The sequence below is a fragment of the Ammospiza caudacuta genome, chromosome 7 (genome assembly GCF_027887145.1).
Source record: "Ammospiza caudacuta isolate bAmmCau1 chromosome 7, bAmmCau1.pri, whole genome shotgun sequence".
NCBI lineage: Eukaryota > Metazoa > Chordata > Aves > Passeriformes > Passerellidae > Ammospiza > Ammospiza caudacuta.
The window spans coordinates 1,173,293-1,188,194 of NC_080599.1; the positions used below are offsets into that span (position 1 = coordinate 1,173,293).

General features: G+C 52.0%; 1 pseudogene; it reads right to left on the reverse strand.

Moving 5' to 3' along the window:
* The window catches only part of LOC131560141 (zinc finger protein 850-like), an 886,257-nt pseudogene that overhangs the window by 846,759 nt on the left and 24,596 nt on the right, over positions 1-14,902 (reverse strand).

The window sequence follows — 14,902 nt, forward strand, 5'->3', positions numbered from 1 at the left end:
ACAGGGGAAGAATCACTGCCCTGCTCCTGCTGGCAACACTATTCCTGATCCATAGGAGCGCCAGGGGTTGGATGAGGGGAATGGTGGGGAGGGGGTAGGGACAAAGTGTTATTGATTGGCAGCCATGAAGGGTCTTGATTTTCATATCTAGTCAGACTGCATTAGAAGGAACTGGGGGCCAATATCAACTGTGGATTGCTGATACCAACCAATAAACAGGAAAAGAAAACAGGACAAAACAGTTCTCTCTGCATTGTTTTCAGTATAGTATATTCACTTTGAATACACTTTTGTAATCTGTCTAATTAATAGAAGAATAAATATCTTGCCTTATTTTCAGAGAATTTTCTTTTTTGGGAGATTTGAACAAATGTTTATGAGCTTTTCCTATTGAATTCCTGAACAGAACATCTCTAGAGAGAAGAGGCCTCTAGAGTAAGAAAATTCATTACCAAACTCCAAGTGGCTGAGGATCCATCCCCATCCGAGCAGCAATGAACAGAAATGGGCACAGCTTTGTGGCTGCCCCAGCTCTGGCATGGGCCCTGCGCCTGGAGCAGGAGCAGCTCTTGAGGGCCCCAAGGCCAGGGCTCTTGTGCTGCCCTGGGCAGATGGGATGGCAGCAGGGGCTGCAGAACTCTCAGTACCTCAGCCAGAGGGGAGCAGGGCAGCCAGGGAGCCTCACTTGGCCTTGGCCAAGCACCTTCCCCCATGGCTGGGACTGAGTCCTGTGGCAGCTGCAGCTGCTGCTGTGCCCTTGCCAGGGTCTGAGGCTGTGGGGCAGTGCCCAGAGCAGCCTGGCCTGAGCAGAGCTGTGGGGCTAGAGCCGGCTGGGCTGGGCTGGAGTGAGACCCTTGGTGCTGCCCAGAGCTCAGGGCAGCTGGCAGAGCTTGCAGGGAGCTGGGCTGGGCTCAGAGAGCATGACCCAGAAACCCTCCAGTGTCCATCTCAGCCTGGCTGAGCGTGCAATGGCAGGACTCAGGACAGGCCTTGTGGGGCAGGACAGGCCTTGTGCCAGCGCCTGTGCAAGGCATTGCAAACAGGCAAGTGCTCCAGAGAGGAGGCTGCTCTGTGCCCTTGGTGGCATGGACAGAGCAGGGAGGGGGCCCAGGACATTTGTCAGTGCCAGCCTCTGTGCCCAGGCCTTAGCAGCCCTGGCTGCTGAGCCCAGCTTTGGCCTGGGCTGAATTTGGCTGTGGCCCAGCTCCATCCTCCTGCGGGGCTCAGGGTCTGTTTCCAGCCAAGGCCAGCCCTGGCTGCCTCTCTGCTGGCCCAGAGGCCAGCAGAGCCCGGGGCAGGGCTGTCTGTGCAGCCCCACAGGTGCCACGGGCTCTGCAGGAGCTGGCAGAGGCTGCCCAGCAGGGAGGCCATGGGGCACAGAGCCCCAAGGCTGCTCTGGGCACCACAGCACAGGGGCCGTTCCCAGCCGCAATGCTCCTGTCCTGGGCTGGGCCTGCACAGGGGCTGGGCCACCATGGCTGGGCCAGCACAGGGCCACAAAGGAGCCACGCAGCCACTGCTGGGGCTGACAGCAAGGCCAGGCACACAGAAGCAATTGCTGTGCATGGCCTGCACTGGCCAGGCCTGACTGTGCCAAAGGCAGAGCTCAGCTGTCCTTGGGGGCTGCAGGAACAGTCCCGAGCCCAAAGAGCCTCCATGGCTGTGCTGGAGACCAAGGCTGCAGGAGGGAAATGCAGGGCTGCTGCAGGGTAGGGACGGCATTTAATTCCAGCACACACCTCAGCTCTTTGATGATGCCGGCACCATGCTGGGCATTGTTTCAGACTGGAGCAGTGCAGACGGGGGACATGTCAGATGCTGCTGGGACATCCCAGAGAGCTGAGGGAAGAGCTGTTATGGATTTTAAACTGTTCAAATGTTTAACTTGAGTTTGTTGGCAAGAAACCTTTCTGTGTCTCTGAGTGCCACCAGGCCCTGAGCCCAAAGGACACAAACATGATGAGTTGTGGCTCCCACTGCAGGGGCACTTGGACCTTGGCTCTGCACCGGAGACCTCTTCATCCCCTTTCTCTCTTTTCTCCCTCTGGGCATGGAGGGAGGTCCTGACTTCAGCCTGTGACTCGTGTGTGCAAAGAGCAATTCGGGTAAGAATTGGGGCAGGAAGTTTTTGGGGGACCTTGGCATCTATGCTGGGCACAGAAGGTGTTTTCCTTTGCTCTGAGACTGTCTGCTGTGGAAAGTAGATTTAATATCCAGCAGAGGAATGGCTTTTGCATTTGATGGAGCTGTGCCTTCCCTTGGCTTTGTTGGCTGACAAGAAATGAACATCCCTCTGTGTCTCGGGCAGCTCCTTCTCCAAGGAAAGCAGGTGGCAGTTGGAGCCAAGGAGCTGAAAGCTGCAGGTGCAGCCCGGGCTGGAGGGAGCTCAGATTTGTACAAGGCTGCTCTGAGTGCCAGGGCTTGGATGGGGGAAATGGTGGGCTGGGGACAGGGACTGAGCCTGATTGATTGTCAGTGATAAAGGGTCTTGATTTTCATATCTATTCAAATTACATGAGGAGGTTCTTGGATTCAGTGTCAATTGGAGACTGCACATATCAATAAATCAACAGGAAACTAAACTAAACTTGACCTAAAAAAATATTTTCTCTCTGTCTTTTCAAATATTATGTATTCACTTTGAATACATGACTAAAAGCTACTTAACTACAAAATATTTTGTAACTTTAATCAAAATATTCCCAGAGGCTTGGCTTGTTAAGGTGTTTTGAATGTTAATGAGCCCAGGGACACTGAATTCCTGCACTGAAGAGCTGAAGGCTGAACAAGCCTCTGCAGCAGGAAAATTCAGCAGCAGCCTCCAAGGTGCTGAGGATGTCAGCAGCCCCCACTGAGGCCATCCCTGCCCAGAGACCGTGGGGGAATGGGCAGACAAGGAGAGCGTCCCTGGGGCTGGGGCAGCACAACTCAGAGGCACCAGCGGCTCCAGCTGGGAAATGGGAGTGTGGAATGTGGCTGGGGAAGCCCTGCCTGGGCTGTGCCAAGCAGGACACACAAGCCCTGACTGCCATCCCCCAAACAACTCTCTCAAGGAGATATTTAAAAGGAATTACTGTTGTTTGTGTACTCTGAGTTGGACGCACTAGAGAAATACCAACAAGAGATTCTCAGGAACTCAAAACAATAAACCAGCCTTTACTGTTAATCTGGAAAATCAAGAAAATTTTTGCAAAATGTTCAATATGACAAAGAATCAACAGAAACACTTCTCAAAGCAATACCTTGGCTCATCCAATTCCACAAATTGTAATCCTGTTCTTGTTTATGTCAATTAAAATTTACAAGAGAACGAAATTAGAAGAAGACACAGAAAGAGAGAAAGACAAAACAGATACAGAGAAGCATACACAGAGCTACCAACTCCTGGGTTCCAATGGTGTTAAAATAAACAGAAATTCTAAGAGGAGGTAGGGTCAAGACGTGTGCTTTCCTTGTGGTCAGCCTTCAATACCCCTTGGTCTTCCTGGGCCCTTCCCCCAGGTGGGACTTGGGTTCATTTGGTCCCTCAGGAGCTGGGCTGGGGGCTGCAGAGGTGGCTGTGGAGCATTACCTGTGCTGTGCCAGGGACTAGCAGACACTGCTGGGCTGGGATAGAGGCTCTGGGGGGATTGGGGTCACAGGGCAGGGCAGTGCTTGACCTGCCCCTTCCTACCCCACACACAACATGTTTTGATCCAACAATCTTCTCCAGTCTGTCACAACAGGCAATTCTGGAGGTGAAATCCCATTCTGGCCATGGGCACCTGGCCTAGATAGGAAGGAAAGCACAGAGTCCGAGTGTTTGGAAGGTGGGTGAGAGACTCACTGGGCCAAGGCCAGCCAGATTTGTCAGTAATGGCAGATTTTTTCTGGGACCAGTCTTTGGATATAGGCAATTTTGGAGGTGGAAACCCAATCTCAGCCATGGGCATCTTGAGAAACAGGACAGTTCTTTCCCATAGGAAGGAAAGCACAGAGCCTTGACAAGTGTTTTGGGGTCAGATGGGAGGTGACCCTTGTGAGACCATTGCCAGCCAGACTTGTCCTGGCAATATTCCTATGGGAACAATCCCTGGATATAAGGAAATTTGGAGGTGAAACTCCAATTCTGGCCAAGCATGCCTGGAGGAGAAGAACAGATCTTTTCCATAGGAAGGAAAGCATGGAGCCCCATTGTTTCAATAGCAGATGAGACCCTAAATATGTCAAGGTCAGTTGGACCAGTCATGTGGCTCCTGGGAGGCCAAACCAGACAGATGTGTTCTTTGTTCCCTTGGTTTTATGGTGTCGCATAGTGTCACAAGGACTTGTTGATTACAGGAAGATCTGCAGTTGGATCCAATGGACCCTTAGTTCATTGGAGTCCCACAATGTCACAATGGCCCCTAGGTTCCAGAAGGCCTTGCAGTGTCACAATAGTCCCACTGATTCCATGTGCCCTTGCAGTGTCACAATGGTCTCCATGGTTCCATAGGTCCCACAATGTAATGTGACTCCTCTATTCCATGAGTCCTGCAATTTCACAATGGACCTTTGGATCCTGGGCGTTTGCAGTGTCACAATGGTCTCCTTTGGCTCCACAGTGTCACAATGAACCATTGATGACAAGAGGCCCCTCTGTATCACAATGGACTTTTGGTTCCATGCAGCCCTGCAGTGTCACAATGGTCTCCTTTGGCTCTCCAGTGTCACAATGGAACAGTGATGACACGAGGCCCTGCAATATCACAATGGACCTATGGTCCATGCAGGCCTGCAGTGTCACAAAGGCCTCTTGGTTTCACCAGGCCCCACAGTATCACCGTGGTCCTCTTGGTTCTGTGGGGACCTCCAGGGTCACAATGGTCCCACTGGTTTCATGAGGCCTCACAGTGTCACAATGCTTTGCTTATTCCATGGGGCCTCATAGTGTCACAAAGGTCTCCATGATCCCATGAGTCCACTCAGTGTCACAATGGCCTCTTGGGTCCATGAGGCTGTGAAGTGTCTTAGTGGTTTCTTCATGATTCCATGAGGCCTTGCAAAGTCACAATGGATATCTGGCTCCATGGGGTCTCACAGTGTCACAATGGCCCCTTGGTTCCATGATACCCCAGTGTCACAATGGTCTCCACAGTTCCATGTGGCCCCACAGTGTCACAATGGACCCTTGGTTTCATGGGGCCTCACAGTGTCACAGCAATCCCTACATTCCATGAGGTCACACGGCATCAGTACAGTCCCCTTGGTTCCATGAGGCCCAGCAATGTCACAGTGCTCTCCATGATTCCATGATGCCCCACAGTGTCACAATGGTCCCTTGGTCTCACAGGGCCCCACAGTGTCACAATGGTCCCTTGGTTCCATGGGCCCTGTGCTGCTGCATTCCCCCCTCCCCTTCTCAGGCTGCCCTGCCAGCTGAGAAATGCTCCTTGGGCCTCGGCCTTGGCCAACAGCCCCTGGGCTCAGCTCCTCTGCAGCTCATCACAAACACTGTCTGCTCCAGGCACTGCTGCTGCCCAACCAGCTCCTGGTTTCTGTAGGAGCAGCTCTGGGAACTGTTTTGGTTCCCTCAGTGGCACAACATCCCTGTTCTCACACTGCCAAAGAAAGGTGTCGGTGTCAAGTGTGGCCAGGATGAACCATTGCTGGGACTGCAGCCCCTCTCTTGGGGCCCTGCAAACAGCGCTCCAAAAGGAGCCCTTGGAGCTCTCCTGGGCCAGCGACTCCCTCTCAGTCGGGCCTCTCCCAGCCGGGAACTCTCCCATTTGCTGCACTCAGGGATACCCAAAAACAACAGAGCCTGGGCCGATCCCCCCACTCCTCCAGGCTCAATCCTTTGCCCTTTGCTGGGGAGATGCCAAAGCATCCACAGGGAGCATTTCCTGACCTCAGGGGAATTTCTCACAGGTGCCTTGCACTGACTGTTTGTGTCTGTGTGGACACAGGAAGGCCTGTGCTTGGGAAATGTGGCAGAAATGCTGCTCTCTGAGGGGTTGGAATGCCCCTTGGATAGCTGAATCAGTCAGGCCTGTAAGTGAGGTTAAATCACAAGGTCTAAGCTAAGTTAAATGATGCTAAGAGTTGTTTTGCTAAGTTGTTAAGTTTAATTTATTAGCCAAGTTAAATATTGTTGCGTTATTCCTCTTTTAAATTGCTAAATCAAAAGTTTTAAGTAAGGTTAAATACTGTTAAGCTCTGTTCTTTTGCTAAATTGTGAAGTTGAAAGTGTCAGTAAAGGTAAAGGTGTAGGTTAAGTCCTGTGAAATTTGAGCTCTGTTAGGCTTTTAGGCCGTATTCCTTTCATCCTTGCCCTCACTGTCCTTGTGTCACACACGGACAAGGAGAGTTCTCTGATGATTTCTGGATTGATTGCCTGGAATTTGTTTGGTTTTGTTGTTGCTTTGTTTCCTTGGTGTGCCTGAAGTATCCAGTCAGGAGCAGAGTGGTTCTTGCTGAGGAATTCTGTGGTGCTGTCACTTAATATTAAATCTGGTTTTTGCTGATCCCTTGCCAGGGGATTTTTCAGTGCTCTCAAGCCCTCACTTGTACAGAGTGAAGGACCCCTGGCCCAGGCTCTGGCCCTGGGGGACACGGGGACGCTGCCGGGGGGTCCCTGTCCCCCTGTGCCACCGCCAGGGCCCCTGTCCCCCGTCCCCGTGTCAGGCTCTGGGGTCGATCTCATGGAACATCCTCTGGGGGAGGCTGCGGGGCTGGGGGGACCTGGGGGGACAGGGGACCCTGCTGTGCATGAGAAGGGTTGGACTGCTCTGGGGGGAGCTGTGGGGGGGGCTGGGGCAGAGTGACCTCCCCAGTAACCTCATGTAGCCCCTGTGATGTCATTCTGCCCTTGTGATGTCACACAGCCCCTGTAATGTCACACAGTCCCTGTGATGTCACACTGCCTCCTATGATGTCACAGATCTAACTCTGGGATATAACCCTGGAATGTCATGCAGCTGAATGTGATGTCACAAAACCATCCTGTGATGTCATTGTCTGTTCTGTGACATCACAGCCTGCTCTATGAATTTACACAGCCAATTGGTGATGTCACAACCCACTCTCTGAAGTCACAGAGCCACCCTCTATGATGGCAGGATCTGCTCAATGGCCACACACCCTACCGTATGATGTCACAGGCAGCTCTGTGCACAGGAGTTGCTCCTGGCCAGAGCTGTCTCTCTGCAGCGCTGCCCTTGCCAGGAGCTGCCTCTGTGCTAGGAGCCTGGCCCAGCTCAGCAGCACAGACACAGTACAAGGACTTTATGACCCTCGGGATCTTTGGTGCTCTTTGCATCAGGCCCAGTCCCTCAGAGAGGGCTCAAAAATTTCTCAAGAACTCAAAAAGAGATTGAAACACTGAAGTTTCTCATACTTTAAATAGCTCCATCTGTGCAACACAACTGAGAAAGTGTCCCCAGGTTCCAGGTAGAGCAGAACACTGGAGGCAGTGATGACCAGTGGGGACAAGAAAGGCAAAGGTGTCTCTGGTGCTGAGCAAAGCTGGATGTTTTTCAAGAATGCAAAGGGCCAAGGCCTGAGCCCCAGCCTCTGGCCAGGAAGATCCTGTCCCTCCCTCCTTGCTCAGGGCTCTTCCCGGGATGGGCACTGGCATGTGGGCATGTGCAATGCCAGGGACAGGAGCATGGGGTGGCCCCTGCCAGGCTGCTGAGCAGGGATGAGGAGGCAATGAGGCCCCAGGCCTGCAAGGGTCACTTGTCCCTTCGTGGCCTCAGGCCCAGGGCCAGCAGCCATGGCCAAAGTGCTGCCCATGTTGGCTCTGGCAGGGCTGTCTTGCAGCTGCTGCCCATCCCTGTGCCCTGTGCAGCCCAGGCTGTCCCACGGTGTCCCTGCCCTGCGCCTCTGTCCCTACAGGCTGTCGGCATCCCCCGGCTGCCCCATCTGGCTGGGCCCTTCCTTTGCTGACAGCTCTGCCTCCTGCCTGCCTCTGCCTGCCCACACAAAGCCTTGGGCTGCTCCAGGCTCCTGCTGGGGACGTGCTGCACCACAGCCCTGCCCTGGCAGGGAAATTCCTTTCTCCTGGTGCCAGTCTGGGCCTCCCCAGCTGTACTTGTGCCATTATTTCCTTCTCATGGTTATATCCTCTATGAAGAAAAGCTCCAGCCCCTCAGAAACCACCCTCCAATCCCTCCCAAGCTACTCCTGTTCTGTCCTCAATCTCCACATCAGAGCCCAGATCCATCAGACTTGCCCTGCTGGTTTTGTGATGATGCCTCCAAACCCCATCTTGGGAGATTTTTAGTTCCTCTCCAAGGTCTGTGAAAATAGAAAAATAGTGGTCAAAGTTATTTTTTGCTAAATCTTGCAGTGACAGAAGAAAGGTCAATACCTCTAAACAGAAGGAGGGTGGATTTACATTTGTTAGAAGGAGGAAACATTTTACACTTATGAGAGTGTTACAAAATTGCAGCTTTTTTTCCAGAGAATTGGATGCCACATCCCAGGCATTGCCCAAGATTGGGAGCTTTGTGCAGCCTGACCCAATGAAACCCATTCATTCCCAAGGACAGAATTCCTGTAGTGTGGGTTCTCTGATGTGCTGGGTGCCCTCACAACGCTTCTGGCCAGAATGTCTGCTGAGGGCAGCCAGGCTGCTGCAGGGGCAGTGACCTCACAGCCATCACCATGGCAGCCCTGTGCCCTGGGCCTGGCTCTGCCCTTTCCTCTGCCCCTGCCTTGGCTCTGCTGGCATGAAGAGTTTTGTCATTAATATCTTGTCCCCAAGGTGCTGGGGCCAATGGCTTCCCAGTCAGGCTCCTGGAGCAGAAGTGGCTTTTCAGAGCCCAGCCAGGAATGAGCCCTGAGGCAGCAGCTCTGCAGTGGTGGCCACCAGGCCGGGCTGCCAAGGGAGGCTTCTGGCCATGGCCTGCAAGCAGCTGCTGCTGCCAAGGTGCCTTTGGTGCCTCAGGCTCTCCCTGGCACAGCTCCCAGCATGGCACTCTGCCCTTGTGCCCGAGCCCTTGCCTGTGCTGGGGCTGGCCTGGGGCTTTTCCTGCAGCGGGCCCTGCCCTGCTGATGGCACAGGAAAGGCAGTTCCTGCTGGAGCAGGAGGGTCTGCCTGCAATGGGCTCCAACAACTTCAGCAAGGCCCTGTTTGCAAAGCCCCCAGTGGGAAATGAAGGGGGGGGGTTCACACTGCTTTGGGGGTGAATAATGCTGAAACCAGCCTGACTCCTCCATCCCAAAGTTCAACATCCTCAGAGGGAGCTGAAGCTGTGGCAGAGCTGGAAAAATCCCCAGAGAGAGGAACAACCAAGTGACACCACTGAGAGCTTCTGCAGAGCTGCTGAGCTGGCCCAGCCTGGGCACCCCTGACTGACAGGGCAGCACCTCAGACGAGAAAAGCCCTGTCCCAAATTTTAATGGCAGCATCTCCTGACATTTCCCTTCTTGAGGGGTGTGGGGATTCCTCCCAGCAGTGGGGACACCCTCAAGGTCACTGCTCCAGGCTGAGCCAAAGGGAATTGCCCATGGTCATTGGTCTGCGGGACTGACATCAATCTCTGCTTAATTACAGGTTTTGCTTAATACAGTTGCTTTGAAATAATTTCCTAGTGCTCTGTATAATATATTTTACGTCTCTTACATCCTGGCATAAATATTTCTGATTAAGGCAGTTTTGTCTAATCATTACCATAATAGAGAATACATATTTATATAAATATATCTGCCCATGACAGGAACCCTGTGAGTGTCTGGGACATCCTGGGTCTTTGGCAGCCTGGGGACTCCTGGGATGTCACCGTGGAGCCCCCATGAGTGCCTGTGACAGATTGGTGCCTTTGCAGCCCATGGTCTCCTGGGATGTCACCATGGAATGGCTGAGACTGCCTCTGACCACAAGGCTCTTTACCATCCCCAGAAAGTCCTGGGAGGTCTCCATGGAGCCCCTGTCTGTGCCTGTGACATTCCAGCTCTGGAACAGCCTGGAGACTCTTGGAAAGTCCCCAAGGAACCCCTCTGAGGGCCTGTGACAAATCTGATCCTTAGCAGGCAACCATTACCAGGGTCCTGTTGCTATGGTCAATTTCCATGGCAACCATCACCAGCCCCCTGTTGCTATGGTCAGTCATTTGGCAGCTCCATGGAGACCCCATGTCAGGGGTGGTTGCCATGGACACCAGCTCAGGCCTGCAGCCAGAGCTTGTTGCCATGGCAACCATTGGCCGCCCCATCCCCAGGCTCATGGGATCCCAGAACCACAGAGTTGGCTGAGCAGGGAGGGACCCATCAGGATCCTCCAGTCCAACTGCTGGCCCTGCACAGGACACCCCAACAATGCCAGCCTTGGCCTGGCAGCGCTGTCCAAACGCTGCTGGAGCTCAGAGAGCCCTGGAGCTGGGACCCTTCCCTGGGGAGCCTGGGCAGGGCCCCAGCAGCCTCTGGCCAAAAACCTTTTCCTGACATCCAACCTGAGCCTGCCCTGACTCAGCTGCAGCCATTCCCTCCACTCCTGTCCCTGGGCACCAGAGGGAAGAGGTTCCCACAGCCCCAGCCAGGGACCCACTCTGAAGGCTGCTGCCATGGCCACCAGGGCTGGCACCAGCTGGGATTCTCGGTTTACAGGCGCCGGGGTTCAGGAATGGGATTCCCCAATTTCCTGCCCCCGCTAAAACCACGCTGCCCTCGCTGCCCTCCCGCCTCCCATGGAAAGCACAAAAGGCAAAGGTCCCAGGCTGGGATAAGAACAATTTATTGGGAACAATAATGAGATAAGGAACAAACAGAAACAAAAATGATATTGATAACAGAAGGGATAAATGAAACAGTTTACTGGGAAAACTAATACATCAACAACAGGCTCTTCCTGGCCACAATTTCCCATGTCTGGAAATTTCACCCGTCTCCTCAGGGAGAGAGAGAGAGTCCCTTTCCTGCCCCTGGCAATGTTCTGAGGTGCGAGTGACTGTAATGACACGGCCACGGCCAGACCTTCATGTTCTTCCGTCCCGCATCATGTCTTTGGCAAGGGCAGGAAAAGGGACAGGTGTCTTTCCAGCATAGACCACAGGGAAACTAGATCACCAGGGTTCTTCCCAATGTGGGCCCTCTAATGGGTGTGGGATCTCAGCACCTCAGGATGGAGGTGCAGAGAGGCCGAGACCACCCTTGGGGAGCTCGGGAATCCTGGAATGTTGCCAGAAGTGTCTGGTGGCAGGATTTTGATCCTACACAGGAGATGAGACCTGTATGAGGACTGGGAGGAATTCACTGGGTGAATGGTGAAGGGATAAGTTAGTTAAAGTGTAAAACACGGGGTTTAGGATTTTGGTACAGGGGGGTCTAAAGAAGTAAGGTGGAGGAATTGGGGCGTGTCCTGTCCTTCTTCTTCTTCTTCTTGGCCTCCATCTTCTGTGATGGTGGTGGCACTTTGGGATTGGTCATTACTAAAAGTGCACCGGTTAATAAGGGTAGAAGGTATTGGAGAAAAATGATAAATATTGTACACGTAACTTAGGGTATAAAGATAAGTGACCACCCGGGGGCTTGGGGAGTGTGCCCATGGCTGACTTGCTGTGCAGACCTCTGTCGGGCTGAAAGAAAATCTTTTAGATAAACAACTAATAAACACCAAGACCGAGACAAGATCAGAAGTCTCTCCTCGTCCTTTGAAGCGTCGGCTCTCCAAGGCCTTCCCTGGGCCTTTCCAGGCCACCAGAACAGCAACACAGAAAACCTTACAAATGGGGGATGAAGCTGGAGTGGTGCATGGAGCTGTTCCTGCATTTTTGGCATTTTCAGGGCTTCCCTTACTGGTGGCTCCATTGGTGTCTGGTCAAGTGAGAGCTACTGGTGAAGCTTTTCTCACACTGGGGACACTCGTAGGGCCTCTCCCCTGTGTGGATGCGTCGGTGGGTGATGAGGGTGGAGTTGTGCTTGAAGCCCTTCCCACAGTCGGGGCAGTGGAAGGGCCTCTCATCTGTCTGAATCCGCTCATGCAGGAGGAGATGGGAGCTTGTCTGAAACCTCTTCCCACATGTGGCGCACTCGTAGGGCCTCTCCCCAGTGTGGATGCGCCGGTGCTTGATGAGGTTGGAGTTGTGCTTGAAGCCCTTCCCACACTCAGGGCAGAGGAAGGGCCTCTCCTCGGTGTGAATCCGCTGGTGCTGGAGGAGATTGGAGCTGCTCTGAAACCTCTTCTGACACTGGGGACACTCGTAGGGCCTCTCTCCAGTGTGGAGACGTTGGTGGGTCACAAGGTTGGATCTGTAGCTGAAGCCCTTCCCACACTCCCCACACTCGTAGGGCCATTCCCCAGTGTGGATCATCTGGCGGCTGATCAGGTGGGAGCTCCACCTAAAGTTCTTCCCACACTGCAAGCACTTGTGGGGCTTCTCCCCATCATGAAGCTTTTTATGGACCACCAGCTCTGAACTCTGGCTGAAGCTCTGCCCACCTTCCTGGCTCAGGGTGGCTCTTTCTTCCTCAGAGCACCCTGGGCTGGGTTTGGAGCCCCTCCTCATGGGGGATTCCTGAGGTTTTTCTTCCCTGTTGGATTCCTGTGCGCTAGAATCACTCAAAACGGCCTCTTTCACGAGGTTCTGCCATGCAGATTTTTCCTCCCTGGTCTCCATCCTCAGTTCCTTCCCTGGGGAAGGAAGGACAAGGAGAGGATGGGATTTGTCTCCATGCCAGAGGGAAGGGGAAGGAGATCCCTCCAGTACATCTCTGGCAGGACAGAGCTGGCAGCAGAGTTGTCCTGCAGCCGGGGGCTGTGCTGGGCTGGGAGATGGAGCAGGAGAGAGGGGGAAATAGGAACTGACTTCCTCCTCACCTGCCTGAGTATCCAGTTCCATTCTGTCATCCATTGACAAACTCTGGGCACTAATTTGCTGGTCTCTACTTTAGCAGACGATGTCAATAATGCTTCCTGTAAATCCTTTGAATTAATCAAGTACCAGTCCAGGGTTTCTTTTTCCATAGGCAATCTAATGGTAGCGGGTTCTCAACCATCCACTTCAATAATTCTGAGACGCCCCTTTTTGATTAACGCAGCCAATTGTTCGATTTTTGAAAATATTGTTTTCTTATGCTGTAGTGGTGGTGACAACCATTCCAAAACCTGTATCTCCCCCATTTTCTTTTGTGGTTGAGAGAGAGCACCAAGCAAGTGGCAAGGGCTATTCCAGATAGTAAGGTCAATGGGGTAGTCGAGTTGTCAACGAGAAACATACCCTTGTTGTACACAGTTACTAATTTGCTGCAAGGCAAGATGGTGCTCCTTTGTCAAGTATACAGGAGTAGTAGTGGGGTCAACGCCCTTTAACAAAGGCCGTAGGGTGTCTTACAAATGATTTGGTATTCCCACAATGGGCTTTAACCACTGTAAGTCTCCCAGCAACTTCTGTGCATCATGCAGGGTCTTAATGTCTAATTGTAATTCCAATTTTTGAGGTATTACTATTTGATCCATTAAAGTCCATCCCAAATATTTCCATGGCTTTGTGGTCTGAGTTTTCTCTGTAGCAATAACAAGTGAATATGCAGCAAGAGTATCTCTAATGCTGTCAATCTGCAAAGAGGAAAATGGTTGTTGCTGTGCAAACAAAATATCGTCCATGTAATGATATATTATAGTTGCTGGCCACTTGCAATGTAGTGGCTGTAATGCAGCATCAACATAAAGCTGACACAACGTTGGAGAATTGTGCATGCCCTGTGGTAATGTCGTGCATTCAAATCTTTTGTCTGGTTCTCCCAGATTTATTGCCGGTAAAGTAAAAGCAAATCTCTTCATGTCATCAGGATGCAGCCCAATAGTGAAAAAACAGTCCTTTAGGTCAATAATTAAAAGTGGCCAGTGTTCTGGGATCATAGCTGGATTTGGAAGACCAGGCTGTAAGGCCCCCATTGGTTCCATCTGGTCATTTACAGCTCGTAAATCATGTAACAAACGGTATTTCCCTGATTTCTTCTTGATTACAAAAATAGGTGTATTCCAAGGGCTCGTGGATAGTCGTAGGTGTCCCTGTGTGTATTGTTCCTTTACCAATTCATGGACGTGCATAAGACTCTCCCCTTTTAATGGCCATTGCTTAACCCTCACCGGTGTATCCATTTTCCAGGTGAGTGGAATGGGGGAAGTCCAAGCAATGGCAATTACCCCAAAGGGTGATGGTTAGTTAACACCACTCCCAATTGTGTTAAAATCTCCCTTCCAATTAAACAAGAAACTGTAGGAGGCAATTGAACAATTGAAAACACAGCAGATACTTGTTGATTATCAATGCACACCGACAAAGGTGACGATCTGCTGGCTAATGTAAATCCTCCTACTCTTGTGAGCATGTTTGATGATGGGAATAGGGGCCAATGGGTAATCTCAACTTTTTGTTTTGGTCTATTTTGTAAATCCACAGTCAGAAGTGTAACACCAGTAGAGCCAAAATCCTTCTCATTCCGTGTTTGCCCAGTAAATGATGGTATACCCGATGTCATTTGTGATAGCTTTATCAATTGTGTGATGCGTTGTCCTTTTGTTATTTTAATCGGGGGATAAAGGGTGTAAACCATGATTTGTATTTCCCCTGTATAGTCGGCATCAATAACACCAGTCAATACAAATAATCCCAGCATGGTTGTTGAGGAACGTCCTAGTAACAATGCTCCACATTTTTGTCCATTTAATTTAAGAGGACCCTTTACTCCAGTTGGTATCCTCTCCGGCTGGTTCGTCATTAGTGTGACGTCTACTGCTGCTGCTAAGTCCAAACCGAGGCTCCCTGCTGTTGCTGGTTGCAGACAGGAGGTGGCAGTGATGTTACGGCAGCAGCTGGTGTCTCCGATGTCACGGCGGCCACTTGTGTCTGAGTGCAGCCCCCATTCGCGCTCCTCCGAACGTTTCCCAACCAGCACTTACAAGCCGTAGAATTGTGGGAGCTGGATCGGCAGCTTTGAC